The sequence below is a fragment of the Mustela erminea genome, chromosome 9, assembly GCF_009829155.1.
Source record: "Mustela erminea isolate mMusErm1 chromosome 9, mMusErm1.Pri, whole genome shotgun sequence".
NCBI classification, from domain to species: domain Eukaryota; kingdom Metazoa; phylum Chordata; class Mammalia; order Carnivora; family Mustelidae; genus Mustela; species Mustela erminea.
Genome location: NC_045622.1, coordinates 16,697,530 through 16,713,553, shown reverse-complemented (window position 1 = coordinate 16,713,553; position 16,024 = coordinate 16,697,530). Strand labels below are relative to the sequence as shown.

General features: G+C 39.1%; 1 protein-coding gene across 4 annotated transcripts in view; it reads right to left on the bottom strand.

Moving 5' to 3' along the window:
- TBCEL (tubulin folding cofactor E like) overlaps positions 1 to 15,567 on the bottom strand; it is a 72,721-nt gene extending 57,154 nt beyond the window's left edge. The window contains exon 1 of one of the 4 annotated variants that reach the window (XM_032357992.1): positions 15,486 to 15,567. The gene's annotated coding sequence lies outside the window, so the exon portion shown is untranslated. Of the gene's footprint in view, positions 1 to 324; positions 484 to 2,692; positions 2,721 to 15,348; positions 15,438 to 15,485 lie in introns of those variants that run through there. The other 3 variants (XM_032357989.1, XM_032357990.1, XM_032357991.1) reach the window with 3 other exon arrangements.
- Between the last annotated feature and the right edge of the window lie 457 nt (positions 15,568 to 16,024).

Genomic DNA, 16,024 nt, shown 5'->3' with positions numbered 1-16,024 from the left:
CTCAGGGCATCCACAGTCTAGAAGGAAATACACGGGGATAACACAATACCTGAAATAAGGCACACAGAAATAGTGAATTCAAACAGAAGTGATTCGCTTTGGAAGTACGATCGAGGAGGCTGAAGGTAAAACCAGAGCCACTTTGAAAGACGATGAAGAATGGGTGGACACGGTGGAGGAGAGCACTGCAGGCACAGGACATACTAGAATGTGAACAGGCACAAGAGACAGGAGACAAGGTACGATGCAGTTCGCTAAAATATGAAATACACATCGGGAGAGCAGGTGAGACAGGAGGCGGATGATGGTCGGCTCACGACTGACCTTGCTCAGGTTCCACTTCCTCTTAGAGAAAACTTTTGCTAGATCTCTGTGAATACGGTACGAGGATGGAGGTCACTGATCTTTACCTAGAATATCAAGAGGTCAAAAATGATGAGAACTTTTTAAATCCCTAAAAGCCTGGGCAGGTAGGAGTTTGTTCCTCTTAAGGGAAGCGCTTTCAGTGCAGACGGCGGGTAGAAACCGCAGCATAAAGAATTCAGGATGTAAGTGAGGACTGAGTATGGACCAGCCTTTAAGAAGCTCAGATGAAAAAGGGAAGACCGATGAAGAAACACCCAGTGCTTAGAAAGAGAGTTTTCTATCAGGACAAAAGAGAAATTTATAGGCTGAATCTGGGGGGGGGGGGCGGGGGGGAGGTTGACAAAAAAAGTCTGAAGAGGAAAATATGAATAGTTTCAAAAAGTCTCTTAGATCAGTAGATTTCCCAATTTTTGCAAGTTTTTTTTTTTAAAGATTTTATTTATTTATTTGACAGAGAGAGATTACAAGTAGACAGAGAGGCAGGCAGAGAGAGAGAGAGAGAGAGAGAGAGGCAAGCAGGCTCCCTGCTGAGCAGAGAGCCCGATGTGGGACTCGATCCCAGGACGCTGAGATCATGACCTGAGCCGAAGGCAGCGGCTTAACCCACTGAGCCACCCAGGCGCCCAGTTTGTTTGTTTTTTAAAGCCCTTTTTTTGCTTTGTGGACTCCTAATATCACCAACAGAGAGCTTCCTTTTTAGAGAAATGCCCACTATACCCAAACCCTGCCAGATTCTTAGACATCTGAGGTAGCTGGGACTCTAGTCTGTTTCATTTTCTAAATCTTTTGGATCTTCAACATAAGTACACCCCAGTAAAACATAATTACTCTGGGAAAGTACACAGGTGTGTTACATATTTTTCCCTTCAGGAAAGGTTAAATAAATGAATGAATAAAGGTCTATTAATAAGCTTCTTTCTAAATAATTGTTCTTTAAAAATGCAAGTGATAGACATTCTGAATTTTTAAAAAATGTCCAGTTGAAAATTAGCACAAAACCTGTAACCCCATATACTTTTCATGTAGGTGTAGTTTCCTTTTTATGAAAGCATATAAATAAGTGTTACCAAAAGCTTTTCATATCAGAAACATATCATACCATAAGCCTCAGCCAGGAAGCTTTGGGTGTGTATTTTTTCTGGGCCATTTTCCCATGCTATGTAGATACATATTTTTTTAAACAAAACTAAATTACTTTTAGGTTGTTGTGTAACCTGCCTTTTTGCTAAATGGCTCATGAAAAACTTTCTGTATCAGTAAATATATATCTACATAATAATCGTTTTTAAGGTTTATAAAGTATTCCATTAATAAGCTTCTGCAGCTAAAGTCATAAATGGCAGCTATCTCACCCATAAAAACACTTCAGGGACATCGTCCAAGGCAATATAATTAAGCTAGACAGTGCCATCCTGTATGACTTCTAATTTCATTTATCATACAGTACGTATACCTACAATTTCACTGCACTTAACCTCTCCTGACCACTATATAATATACCTAAATGGATGCCTTCTTAGGATGAAAAATAAGGAAAATAAATTATAAAGCTTCCGAATTAGTCAGCAGAATTACAGTTCAGCAATTCATAAATTTACTCTGGGTATTCCAAGTGCCCGACTTGACTACGGCTGATAAATCCATTATCAGAACACACCACGCTGCCACGATTTCACACCCTACTCGGAACCACCCTATTTCTCAGTCTCAGCTGTACACTAAACTACATTCAAGTGTAAATGTGGCACATCAACTCTTCTTGGTAGAAGATTACAAAAAAAAAACAACACCCAACCAGCAATAAAGCCCGAGACACACTCAATACTGCCAAATGAAATGTGAATTCTGACTCCTAATCAGTCCTTGGGATTATACTTTTTTAGTATGGCACTGCTACTCTCTTCACTTAGCACAGCACTGGGCTTCACCTTAAAAGCAGGACAGACATTAAAATACCTAACCCAAATTCTTTACTTCGTTATATTGGTGGCACCAAAGATATGCGTGTAAAACTGTGACTCTGTTATCAGCAAGTAGGAATTCAGAGCTATCCATATCGTCTACGAAAGACCTATACTGCACATACGGCACGTCTGATGTTGGGCAAAGAGTCCATTTCCTCATCTACAATAGCAGGCTAGCAAACATGACTTCCTGTCATGCCCAAGGTCTACTAGATGTAAACAGGGCACTTGAAATTTCTGATCTAAACACGTTAGCCCATGAATTTTATGATTTTGATGAAAAAGTATCTGAGAAAACACTTTAAAAAATAAAAATACATACACACATAAAAAAGAAAATACTGCTATTTAGACCAAAGTACCTCTTTATGTGAAAATATTTCTACACTTGATCTTAGCCAAAAGGCCGAGAAGCACTTCTTTCTTGATTTGCACAGCTTCTTACTGTCCAGAAACGTTGGCTTAAGCGAGTTGTCTATATCTTATGTTATCAGGCATTCTGAAATAAAAATTTAAGAAAGCACTTTCTATACACTTTCAGCAATCACAAGAACAATGAAAAAAGTTTAACATTCATTATATCCTTTACTTCAATGGCTTCCAAGGAGAATTCCACTCTTACTCCCCCTCTTGACTCCTTCATCAACAAATATGCATCCAGCCCTACCTTTCTATGTGGCCAGATTCCACTTGGGAAAATCTCAAGTCTTTAATGTTGCACTCACTCAAAATTCAGGAGGTAGATACATTAATTCTTGGTTTGAAGTTCCCCAAAAGCCAAGTGTCCCCACACCAAGATTCACAATCTTTTAAAGCCTAGTAATTTCCATAACCACCTTCTGAAATAGACAAACTAACACTTATCTCTGTTTACAGGACAGTAAACCGAGGTGACTTGCTTGGGTTTCTGTGGCCCAACCAGCATGCTAAGTCATACTTTTTGCATCCTTAGTCTGTTGAGTCATGTATGCTATCTTTACTAAACACAGGAATATTTCACGTCAACAGTATATGGCATCATGCACAAATCACAGAAATACCAACTTATTAAAATAACTGAAAACTATTACAGTCAAAATACCTCTTAAAACTGTATCAGTGTTCCCAAACCACAGAACTAAAGCAGTGGGACTGACTGGTCAAGCTACCAAAGGTACAAAAATTATCAATTTCCTATTTTCTCCAAAAAGTAATGGATATTAGTCTCTTGAACAGAGTAGTTTTCTTTAGAAGAAAATCAAAGATGCATGCCATCTTTCAGCTGTGAATACACAAGTTTAAGGTCATTACTCAGCTGTTTACAGGACAGATTACCCCCATTATCTCTCCTCCTGAACACCTACAGAAGCTATCAAGTTGAAACAAGCCTTCACCAGGAACAAACTACTAGTTCATCCCTCTGCATGCAACCCTGTTTACAAACCATTCTGGCTCATAACCAGGGATTACTAAAATGTTAAACATCAGCCATATGGAGAAGTTGCAGTTTACAGGTAATTAAAAAAATTTTTTTTTCACTAGATCCTTCTACATTTAGTGTTATGGAGGTACTGTCCAGGGTAACACCTGCTATTCTAAAACCATTGCCTGGATGTAAGTCAGGACTGACTCCACTACTCTGTAGGGTGGTGGGCAAATTATTTGGGCTGAGTCTCATCCATAAAAAGGCATAAGAGATAGCCCCTAGCTCCTAGCTTACAGGGTTGCTAAGAATGAATGGAGATAAAACGGGTAAAAATGTGTAGCACAGTGCCTGGCACCTAGAATGCACTTAATAAATATCCAATGGTTATTGCTTCTACTGCTACCCCTATCACTACTACCATCACTACCCAGGGAACATGGTAGCATTAATATACACCTGGGGGACTGACTTATAATTTTTGTTAAATAGATTTGATCTAATTTTTTTTGGGTCCCAGGACTATGCCAATTAGTGCCAATTAATGATTCAGGCACTAAAAATGTCTGACCCTAATAATTTTATTCCTCCTTAACTGGAAGGTCTTTCCCTCTCTTCTCCACCTGCCTAAATGTTATGTATTTTTCAACACCTTGCTCAGAATCTACTTCACAGATGAAACCTTTCCAGATACCTCCTGCCATAATGATCCATTTCCTTTGAGCTGAGCTCATGGAATCTATTGCTTAAAATAGTCAGTGGGTGATTCATCAATCACGTGTTGGCATGGCATCATTTTTGTCCTATATGCCATTATAATTTAAATTGTGTACAGTGATGTGACTTTTCACGTGTTTATGTCTCATGGCATTAGACTGTATAGCTCTCAAGGGTAATGTCCATATCCCATAATGCTTCTCTTTATCAATCAAGGGCTGGAATTTTGCATATAATTAGCACTCTGTAAGTGTGCTAATCAATGAGTTTTCTAATCATTTTTGAGTGTTTATCAAATGTACTTTACAAAATTAAAAAAAGCAAATTTATTAATAAGCTGAGATCTGAGTACTTGAGAAAAAAATGCTTCATAGCTACCATTGAAATGCATAATTATGTGTACCTCTCCATGGAGATTCCAAAAATAAGAGATGAAATGATAAAACAATGAATCAGGAGCAGTCAGAAATATTTGCTACCTAGCACAAGTTAAATTATTCTGCAAAAACTACAGCCACAACAAATTTAATACTGATTACTTTAGTATCCACACACTTCACATTTCATACGCAAAAGTCAATGATTTATGCCATACTTCAGAAAAACAGGCACTGTTCAGTAACTAAAGATGAATATATGTGCCTTGCTGGCGAGAATGTAAAATGGCATAGCTACTGTGGAAAACAGTATGGCAGTTCCTCAAAAAATTAAACCTGTAATTACCATATGATCCAGCAATCCTACTTGTGAATATATAAAAAAAGAACTGAAAGCTTGGCCTTGGGAAGATTTGTACACCAATGTTCCTAGCAGCATTATGCACAACAGCCAAAAGGTGGAAATGACCTTGCTATCCATAGATGGATGATCGAATAAAGAAAATGTGGTCTATCCACACGATGGAATATTATTCAGCTTTGAAAAGGAAGGAAATTGTGACACATGAATGAACTTTGAAGACAATGTTAACTGAAAGAAACCAGACAGAAAAGGACAAATACCATATGGTTAAAGCTTATAGGAGTTATCTGTGGAGTAGCCAAATTCATAGAGGCAAAAAGTAGAATGATGGTTGCCAGGGGCCGAGGAAGGGGATGGGGAATGAGGAGTTGCTGATTCATGGGGACAGATTCATAGGGACAGTCTGGGAACATGAAAAAGTTCTGGAGATGGATGGCACCATGAATGTGCTTCATGCCATCAAACTATATACAGTTAAAAATGGTTAAAACAGTACATTTTATGTTATACTTTACATATATATGAAATATATATTCATATGTTCATTTCATTTCATTCATTTCATATATAATATTTAAATACTAATATTTACTAATATTAATATATTAAATATATAAATATTTCATATATGATATTGCATATATATGAAATAATAAAACATTTCAAAAAATTAAGAAATAAAATATAAGCTGTGTATATATAAAAAAGATGAACAGCCAAAGTTTCTGGATATTATTCTCTTGGCACACTTATCAAATTAACACCAACAATGCACTTAAGAATCTTAAATGGTGAGTAAAGGATAAACTAGCCAAGTCTCAATAAATGCATTTTGTGAGAGGTTTGATTTATAAAGTATACAATCTTCATTTATCTTTCTTGGACTCCTTTACTGATGTTCACATGGAGAAATATCACCAACGGATGAGGATTTAATAGAGTTGACATTTTAAAAACCTCTAAAGGGCACTTGCCTTTAAAAAACTTATGCCTTAAGTTACTAAGAGTGCCTATGAGAAAATATGATCCTCACACAAAAGTCACAGTAATAAGGGTTTAATAATTTACATTTGTTTTCAGTATTTTAAGGGTTGCAATTTTTTCCTAAAATTCATTTACCTGTGAACTAAATAACAATACTGAGATTATAAATAAAAACATTCTCTAGCAAGAAGTGTTTTTTTATTGAGATAATGGCATTTGGCAATCAGAACTTTGTATCTGAGAGATCCATTGCATTAAAGTTATTCTCTTAAAATAAAATGTTATAAAACATGTGTAAGCATGAGAGGAAAAAAGGTGCTAAAGGTAATGGTCTCCAGAAAGACTGCTTCTAACAAGATTTCATAGTTTAGTAAAGCATCATTATTAAAGCATTGTTTGCAAATTCGCCCACTCCATAAAATTCGTTTGTAACCCCCAAATCAGTATTTGCAGCATGTTCCCAGTCATTTGTAGATACTAATTTGAGGTGCACGATTCCTGCTGAGATATAACAGGGCAGCACTCTGCATCCTGCATCAGCTCTCGCATTGCAAACAAATTGTAAACTTTCATTGTAAACTCACATTGTAAACTTTCCGTGATTTAGTGTCATGGTTTTCACATCTTTGTGTGATTTTGGTTGGTGATTTCACTATTGAAAATGGCTCCAAAGTGAACTGTGGAAGTGCTGCCTAGTCTTATACACAAGAAGCCGTGGTATGCCTTATGGAGAAAATCTATGTTAGATAAGATTTACTGTGGCATGAATTATCAGTGCCATCCACTCTGAATTCAAAGTTATTAACTCAACCATATATACTGAATAACGTGTCTTTAAAGAGACACACACAAAACAAGGTTATGTAGTGATCAGTTGACAAAAATGTTATGACCACAAGCTGGCAGGAACCAATCCCCGTATCTCCCATAGGAGCAATGGGTCCATATTCACTCATTCAGTTTTCACAGCAACTTTGCATGACTACCATAAATAACAAGAACCAAGAACTGACAGAACTGACTGTATTTTGTTAAACAATGGGGTGGGGGAAATCAATGGAATAGAAAAGACAGCACACAAATAGGCCCATGTGAATATGGCAGGAAATGGCAAAGACATCAGTAGGTCAAAGTTAAACTTCAGTAACTGGTCTTGGGACAAGTGATTATCAATGTGGGAAAAGGAAAATAAATCCTTACCTCAAAACACAGAAAAAGACACAACTGCCGATAAAATGCCAAAGTCAAACTTGACTTTGAGAAGAGAAGTTATTTTTTTCTAACAGGAGAAGAGCTTTAAGATTTTGCTTTAGGGAAATACTTCATAAACAAAACAAAAAGAATCCATTAAGGAAAAATCAACCAGAAAAATAAAAAAACTTTTGATCGTCAAAAGACATTAAACATAAAAAACTAAAACTCAGAAATGGGGAAAAGATGCTCCCAACACATGTAACTAATATGGAGAACTCCTAAAAATAATAAGAAAAAGGCAAACAATCCAATAGAAAAATGATAAAAGACATGAACAGTATTTAACAGAAGATAAAATTCAAATGACTAATATATGTAAAAGATGTTCAAGTTTAATAATATTCAGAAGTGAAGATGAAAATCTTAGTAAAATACTATTTTATATAAATCAGCAAGACTTAAAAACTCTGATGATACCAAAGTGTCTGAGAAGTTGTAGAGCAGAAACTCACTGGTAGTGAGAGTAAAAATAACTTGATAAAAACTGGTATGAACACCTTGGAAAACATTTTATCACTGTCTACTGAAGCTGAAGATGCATATACCCTGTAATACAGCAATTCTACTTCTCACTGTAAAATCTATAAGAACTCGTGACCAGGAAACAAACACAAGAATGCCCACAACAAAAATACTGTGTGAATTTTTGAAAAATCCTGGCCCAAAAAAGGCCCTTATATCCAAGAACAGGTAATGGGATAAATTACATTATATTCATAAATGAAATGTTACACAGCAATGGAAATTAACAACTGATAGTTCTCAATGGCTTTCTCATCAAAATGAATGACTTTTAAAATCAAGAAATTGAAGACACAAATACATGGAAACCTATTCCATGCTCATGGATTGGAAGAATTCATATTGTTAAAATGTCCACATCACTCAAAGTAATACAGATTCAATGCAATACTTATCAAAATTCCAATGGCATACTTCACAGAACTAGAACAAGCCATTCTAAAATTTATATAGAACTATAAAAAACCTGGAACAGCCAAAGCAATCTTGAGGAAAGAAGAAAGCTGGAAGCATCAAGCTACCTGATTTCAAACTAGACTACAAAGCTACAACAATCAAAACAGTATGGTAGAGATAAAGGGGATAAATAGTACTTATGTTGATGAGCACCAAGAAATGTACAGAATTATAAAATCACCATACTGTACGTTTGAAGCTATTATAACACTGTACATTAATTATACTTTAATTTTTTTTTAAAGTGTGGTATTGGTACAAAAACAGACACACAGATCAATGGGACAGAACTGAGAGTGAAGAAATAAATCCACACATAATTAATCTACAACAAAGGAGTGTACAATAGAAGACAGTCTTCAATAAATGATGTTGGGAAAACTGAACAGCCACATGCAAAAGAATTAAACTATATCACTATCGCACACCATACACAAAATTAACTCAAAATGAATTAAAGCCTTGAATGTGAGATCTGAAACCATAAAATTCCTAGATGAAAGCACAGGTGGTAAGCTCCTTGACATCAGTCTTAGCAATGTCTTTGTGGTCTGACTCCAAAGACAAGGGAAACAAAACAAAAATAAACAAATGGGACTATGTCAAACTAATGTGCTTATGCACAGTGAAGGAAACCATCATCAAAATAAAGAGGCAATCTACTGAGTGGGAAAAGATATTTGCAAGCCACATATCTGATAAGGGGTTAATACCCAAAATATACAAAGAACTCATACAACTTAACAACAACAACAAAAATCCAAACAACCCGATTAAAAAATGGGCAGCGGATCAAAATAAATATTTCTCCGAAAAAGACATACATATGACCAATACGCACATGAATGCTTACCATCACTATTAGGGAAATGCAAATCAAAACCCACAATGAGATATCATTTAACACCTGTTAAAATGGCTATTATCAATAAGAAAAGAAACAAGTGTTGGCTAGGATGTGGAGAAAAGGGAACACTTGTATACTGGTGGGATTGTAAACTGGCACAGCCACTGTGGAAAACAGTATGGAGATTCTGAACAATATTAAGAATAGAACCATCATATGACCCAGCAATCTCACTTTTGGGTATTTATTCCAAGAATACAAAAACACTATTTCAAAAAGATGTATGTACCCTTATGTTCGCTACCTCGTTATTTACAACAGCCAAGATAAGGAAACCTAAGTGTCCATCGATAGATAAATGCATAAAGATGATGAGGTATACTTATACAATGGAACAGTACTTAGCATAAAAAAGAATGACATCTTGCCATCTGCAACAACATGGATAGACCTTAAGGGTATTACACTAAGTGAAGTAAGTCAGACAAGTACCGTATGACTTCACTCAAAAGTGGAATCTAAAAAACAAAACAAATCAACAACAAACAAAATACAACAAAAATAAACTCATAGATACAGAGGACAGAATGATGGTTATCGGAGGGGAAGGGTGGGGAATGAAAACAGAGAAGGAGGTCAACTTATTGGTGATGGATGGCTGCTAGACTTCCAGTAGTGACCACTCTGTCGTGTATGCAGATGTGAATCATAAGGCTATATACCTGAAACTTTCTTTAAAAACAAACAAACAAAAAACAAAACAAAACAAACAAAACACTGTTGAAAGGATAATCACAAAAATATATATAGTACAATTCCACTTCAAATTCAAAAACAGCATATCAATCACCGTATTGTTTAGGGTCACATACATATGTAATACAGACTATAAGGAAAAGTCAGAGTAACACACACAAAATTCAGGGTTGTGGCATCCTTGGAGAGTGAGCATGTATTATTGGGGATTGGCACACAGAGGGCAGAAAGAGAACTCTCAATCCCCTCTTCCAACCTGCTCTTCCTCCACCAGTCCCCACCTTTGGAGCTATATTTGATCTCTCTCTTCCTCTCACACCCCCATGTAATTCATCAGCGAGGTTTGTCAACAGTACCTCCCAAACACCCCAATTCTGCCCAGTTCTTTTTGTCTCCATTACTTTACTCTGGTGTAAGCCTGCATCAGCCGCTCACCGGGACTGCTGCAATAGCTCCCTTCCCTGTCTCTCACGACTACACCACCATTCTCCACAACGAAGCCAAGTGATCTCTAAGTCAAATCACATCCTCTACGTTCTCCAAAGGCCTCCCTTCACACTTAGAATGAAACCTAATCTCTATCCTGGTCTTCAGGCCTCCCTCCAATCTGTTCTCTGCTCACCTCTCTGCCCTTCCCTCCTCCCACCCACTAGGTTTCAGCCAGCATGGCTTTCTACTTCTCAAAACTGCCAAGCTGATTTCCTCATAAGGCATTCGCACAGGACTGCCTTTTATCTGGCTCTTGGTTTTGCTGTCTTCATCTCAGCATCCAAGCCTCAAATTTAAACACAAATGTTACCTTGTCAATGAGGCTGCCTTTAACCAACCCATCAAAACTAGCTCCACTGCTACCATCAATCACTTACTACTCCAGCCTCTCTCACTCTTTATAGCACTTCCCACTGTACGTTAATTGAGAGCTTCGGTCCCCTTCCACCAGAACCTTAAGTCCCACAAGGGTAGAGATCTGTCAGTCCAGCTCAGTATTACATGCAGGACTATCTGGCACAGGACAACAAATATTCACTGAATGAAGGGTGAATTTTACTTTGATGTAGTATGTTCTGGCAGTGAAAGAAAAATCAAGTATACTGGTGATAAGTATGATAGAATTGAAAGAGAAATTTTGAAAATCACTGGAAAAGCATTAATCGCAGAAGAACTTAAAAGTATCCTTTTCTTAACAGAGCTAGTAATAGATCACATTCCTAAGAGCCGTTAATGAATTATTAGTAAAAGTTTCACACAGCCATAGTCTGGAATTTTGGAAGTGTGCTATCTTGCTCAAATCTGTTTTTAGAAGAGCATGGTGCTTCAGTTCAGCCTAAGTTCAGATCTGCACTGGAATTTGAATAAGTTACTTACCTCTTCATGCTGCTTTCTCATTTGTAAAATGGAACTATTAATAGCTACTTTGTAGTCATTAGAGTCACTGTGAAGATTAAATGATGTGTTTAAAGCATCTAGTTGTATCTGGCATGAAGTAATCAACAAATTGTCATTAAGATTATTATGAGTGCTGAGAATAGGGAAGTCCTGATGAATGGGACAGCTCAAAAACTGTGTACCCACTGTAATGTAAAGCATCATGCTAGGTAAGTAATTCTCAAATTTTACTGTAGAAGACCTCCACCTAAGCAAATTCCAAGATTCTGATTTAGTAAGTCGAGGGTGGCATTTTCAGAGAACTGCAATTTTCACCAAAATTCCATCAATTCTGACTCACTTGGTCCATGAACTCCGATAAATCCTGTGCTAGGTGTCCTAAAGATTAGCGGTTCTTTGAGCTTCCTGTCCTCTATGAATTTACAATCTAAAAGAGGTAAAAACAACATATACAAATAACACAAAGCAATGTAGGAAAAGTAGTGTATACAGGACTGGAAAGAAAGACTTCAAAGAAGGGTCATCGGTAATAAAATGATGAGTAGGAATTCATGATGAACACATTTCCCAGAATTTCAGGAATAATGTTACAAAAGAAAGTACACTGAGCAGACAGCTTGGCAGGAACAGAGGATCTGAAGTTAGGATGGAAAGACAATGTCAGGGAAAAAAAAAAAAAAAAAGAGGCTCTAGAATACCATCAATGTCAACCTCAACAGTATGGGCTTTATTCTGTGCTGGCACTAGGAAGTTAGTGGTTTTTGAGTAGAGAAATGATAAATTAGGGTACTGTTCTTTGGAAAAGTACTCTTGATGAAGCTATGCAAGATCAAGTAGAATGAGAGTAACAGACAATGGCAGTAGTGAGGCTGTCAGCACTCTAATCTCAAAGAAATGAGAGTCAGGAGAAGGTAATAAAAAAGATTAAAAAGGAAGGAATGGTAACTCTTAATGATTCACTGCATGTAGGGCAAAGGCAACAATCACAGCTAGCTGACTGCTTTACTCCTCAAGTCCAAACTGTAGCACTGTCAGTTTCTTGATACTTTCTAGAACTTTTTCTTATATAGCTAATTAGCCTAAGTATATAAAGAGTTCACTTGCTTAAAACAGAGCCCACAATTAAGAGGTCAGTAAATAGGCCTCTGACTAGCCAAAATACATGTCACATAGTTCACATACTAAAAGTACTTGTGTATATATAATAAACATAAATACATATACAATAGAATATTAGTCAGAGCTGCACAATCGTATTTTACACAAAGTTCTAACAAATGTAAGCAACTAACTTCCAAACCCACAGCAGTTTGGAAGCAAAAATTAGGGGAAAAGAGCCTTTTTTAGGACATACCTAAGAGTCTGAGGTTCAAGAAAAAAAAAAAAAAAGAAAACTATAAAAAAGCACACACAATCACTCAGGTTAAGTTCTCCACAACTGTTTATTAACAGGTACACATGATTCCCAGAAAAACGAAATTAATGAGATTCTTCCTTCATGTTCTAAGCAACTACCACAAAAAGAAAGCTTTTAAACATTCTTTAAAACTAAAAATTTCAAAACAAATATTCACCTGATAAAAAGATAATTTTTAAAGGATGGCTGATACATGCCAACCCAGACCCTCTTCACCAGTACCCAAGATACAGTCAATAAGTAAATAATTTACAACACACAGAGTTTGAAGATGATTAAAAATGCTTTTGTAAGGCATCTCATCAAGAATATGGCCCCCAAAATGAAGTTTAATTGGGCAATTCTTTCCTGATGGCTATGACCTGGAATTCCATGTCCCAAATAATATGAAGGCATCATCAACAAGAATTAACACCAATAAACTGGTCTTAAACACATACCCTGTAAATGTACCTACTGAACTCAGGCAACATTACTTGACACTCAACATCATGTAACAATAAGCTCAATGACGACCTTTAAAAAAACTTTTAACCATAGCAACTCATGAAGGTCTCCCACTTCGTTCACCAATACTTGTTAATGTTTATAATATGGTTCACATAAAGACCTCATCTATTTTACAAACAGATGAAAACATCATGGCAGGGGGAATTAGATGTTGACTGACTCAAAGTTACACTTAGGTTTATGATTATGTTTCAAGTATATACTAAAGCCATAAATCTGTATCTTTAATTAAATAGAATTATTAAACCACGTATTACTGGAGTTAGAAGGATTTAGGTTTCAGCTTGAGAGTTTTTAAATAGGAGAAAAGCAAATCAGTGTATATTTACAATACTGTAACATTAAAATTACCTTAAGTAGATTGTGGATAAATCAACTAAACTGAATTAGGCTTCTCATTTTCTTTCACATGGCAAAGGACATAGAAAATTAAAGCATACACTTCAAAAATGTCATAAAATGATCAGGCCACATTAAGATATCAAAGATTAAGATTATGCTCCAAAACACCAAATCTGCTATGTTATAAATATATGTAAACAAATGAAGCAGTCAATTGCACCCCCACCCAAACCCATCTCCTAATCATCCTGGCTCCCTAGAATCATAACATGAGGACACTAACCGAAGCCAAAGAAATGTGCCTAGGAAACAGTGTTTTTCAAAGTGCAACCTGTGACCCACAAATCAATTCAGTGGATTTCAGTCAGCATTTTTAATGGAAGAGAATGGAACGTAATAGAAATTACCAGAATGCATCACATGTAATAAGGGTAAACAGTGCTGTGTGAAACTTTTCATTCATATAAAGGTATGTACTAGACCATAATGTAAAAAGTACCTCTTAATATGGGGCATGATTTAAAAAAAAAAAAAAAAGTTTGAAAGCTCTTACCCTGGAGATCTAGTTCTAATGTCTGAGGACCCAAAGGCTGTTTTCATTAGTCCTCAACACCTGCATGTAATATCTTTGCTCAAGATGGCCTCTTGGAAACCAATTTAAGACCTCCAGGGCAGCGTAAAAAGAAAGGGGTCAGCCCCAGCTAAGCCTGTGTCTGGACCTAAAAGGGTTGCTAACTTCCTGGCAAACAACAGCCCTAGGCGGTGCCTACAAGCTCTGAGTAACTTAGCAACCTTCAGACTAGAGCTCCTCCTTTCTCCACTGGCTGTCAACAGTTCAATTCTTCCAACCAACTTTTCCTAACTACAACTTCTAAAATCACTGTGTCAAGAGAAGACAGTATGAAATTTCTTCTCGCTTCATCAATTCCCAGAATGTCTCCCTAGGAGAGGATCTAGAACTCTGTACTCCCCATTCTCAACAAAGAATGAAGCTCCACACAGACCCCTACACTGCCCCCTTCCCAAACCCCAGGACAGGGTTCTCTCCTCCTAGGCCCCACCTTACTCCAATCCCCTCACTCTCAGCATCTCCCAACTCGAGGGCCAAACGATTCTCCCGAAAGCCCGTCTTAAACTACCGCACCCTCTCATCAGCCCCTAGAAGGAGCAGGCCTAGTGTCCCAGGAGCCTGGAAATGCCCACCAGCTCCATTCCCCACCAAACCTCCCTGGGGACAAGGCCTCTGCTTCCCCTCCCCCACTCTGGATACAGTAGTTCAGAGACAAAGTTTTCTATTTCCCCAGCAGCCCCAGACTCCTGTCCACCTCCTACCACCCAGGGAAATCTTTCCATCCCCCACGCCCCGGGGCTTGGTGAGAAGCCGGGATTCTCCCAGGGACTCAGGCTCCCGCCTCACCCCGCCCCCGCCCGGCCCTCCGCCTGCTCCCAACCCAGGGCCCTCCCCGCGCCTCCCCAGCCAGGCCAGGCCCCATCCTCCCTCCCGCCGCGGGCAGGTGGCCCATTCCTCCCCTCCTCCCAGGCAGGCCTCGTCCCGCTCCGAGTGTTTCCCCGCGCTTCCCCACACTGCGCCCCAGCAGGAACGGCCCTCCGCGCCTCGGCTCCGGAGGGGAGCGCCTGGGGCCTCGAGAAGCCGACGGAGCCGGCGGGCCCGGGCTCCACTCACCCCTCAGCCCGGGAGGCGGGGGAGCTGCTGCGGCGGCTCCTCGGGCTGCGCCTCTCCTCCCCCCTCCCGGCCACCGCCGTTGCCGCCGCTCAGCCTCCGGCCTGGTCCCGGCCGGCCCCGGCCCGGCTCGGCTTCACCTGGTCCCCCACTCTGGCCGCCGGAGCCCAGTGTCCTGCATTGACCCGGAAGCAGCTTTCACGGCCCAACAACAACACGTGACCCTGCCGCACGTGTCACGTCCGCTGCGTGGATGGGAGGGGGCGCCGGGGGAGCGGTCCTCCCCCACCAAGCTCGGGTTGCCATAGCAACGGGGAGGCCTCCGCGGGCCTGGTGGTCGCCGCGAACGCGTTGCATCAGCTCTTCCTCTTGGCCGTACTGAGGGGGACACCCTAGGTGCCAAGGAGGAGTAAATTGTCTCATCAGAGTGAGGTAGGGACGGGTCAGAGCAGAGCCTGGGCGGCCGAGAGGCTGCGGCATTACAGAAGGGAGCACTGGGCTGAACCTTTCCAGACTTCCCTGGAATCGTGTCTTGGCTCTGTCACTAATTTTCTGTGTGACCCTGATTAACGCATTGCCTGCCCCTGGCTTCAGTTTCCTCACCGGGCAGCTCTAGGCTGTCATCTAATAAAATCCCAAGATGCTTTTGCCTGAGAATGTGCTAGCACTCTGACCTTTA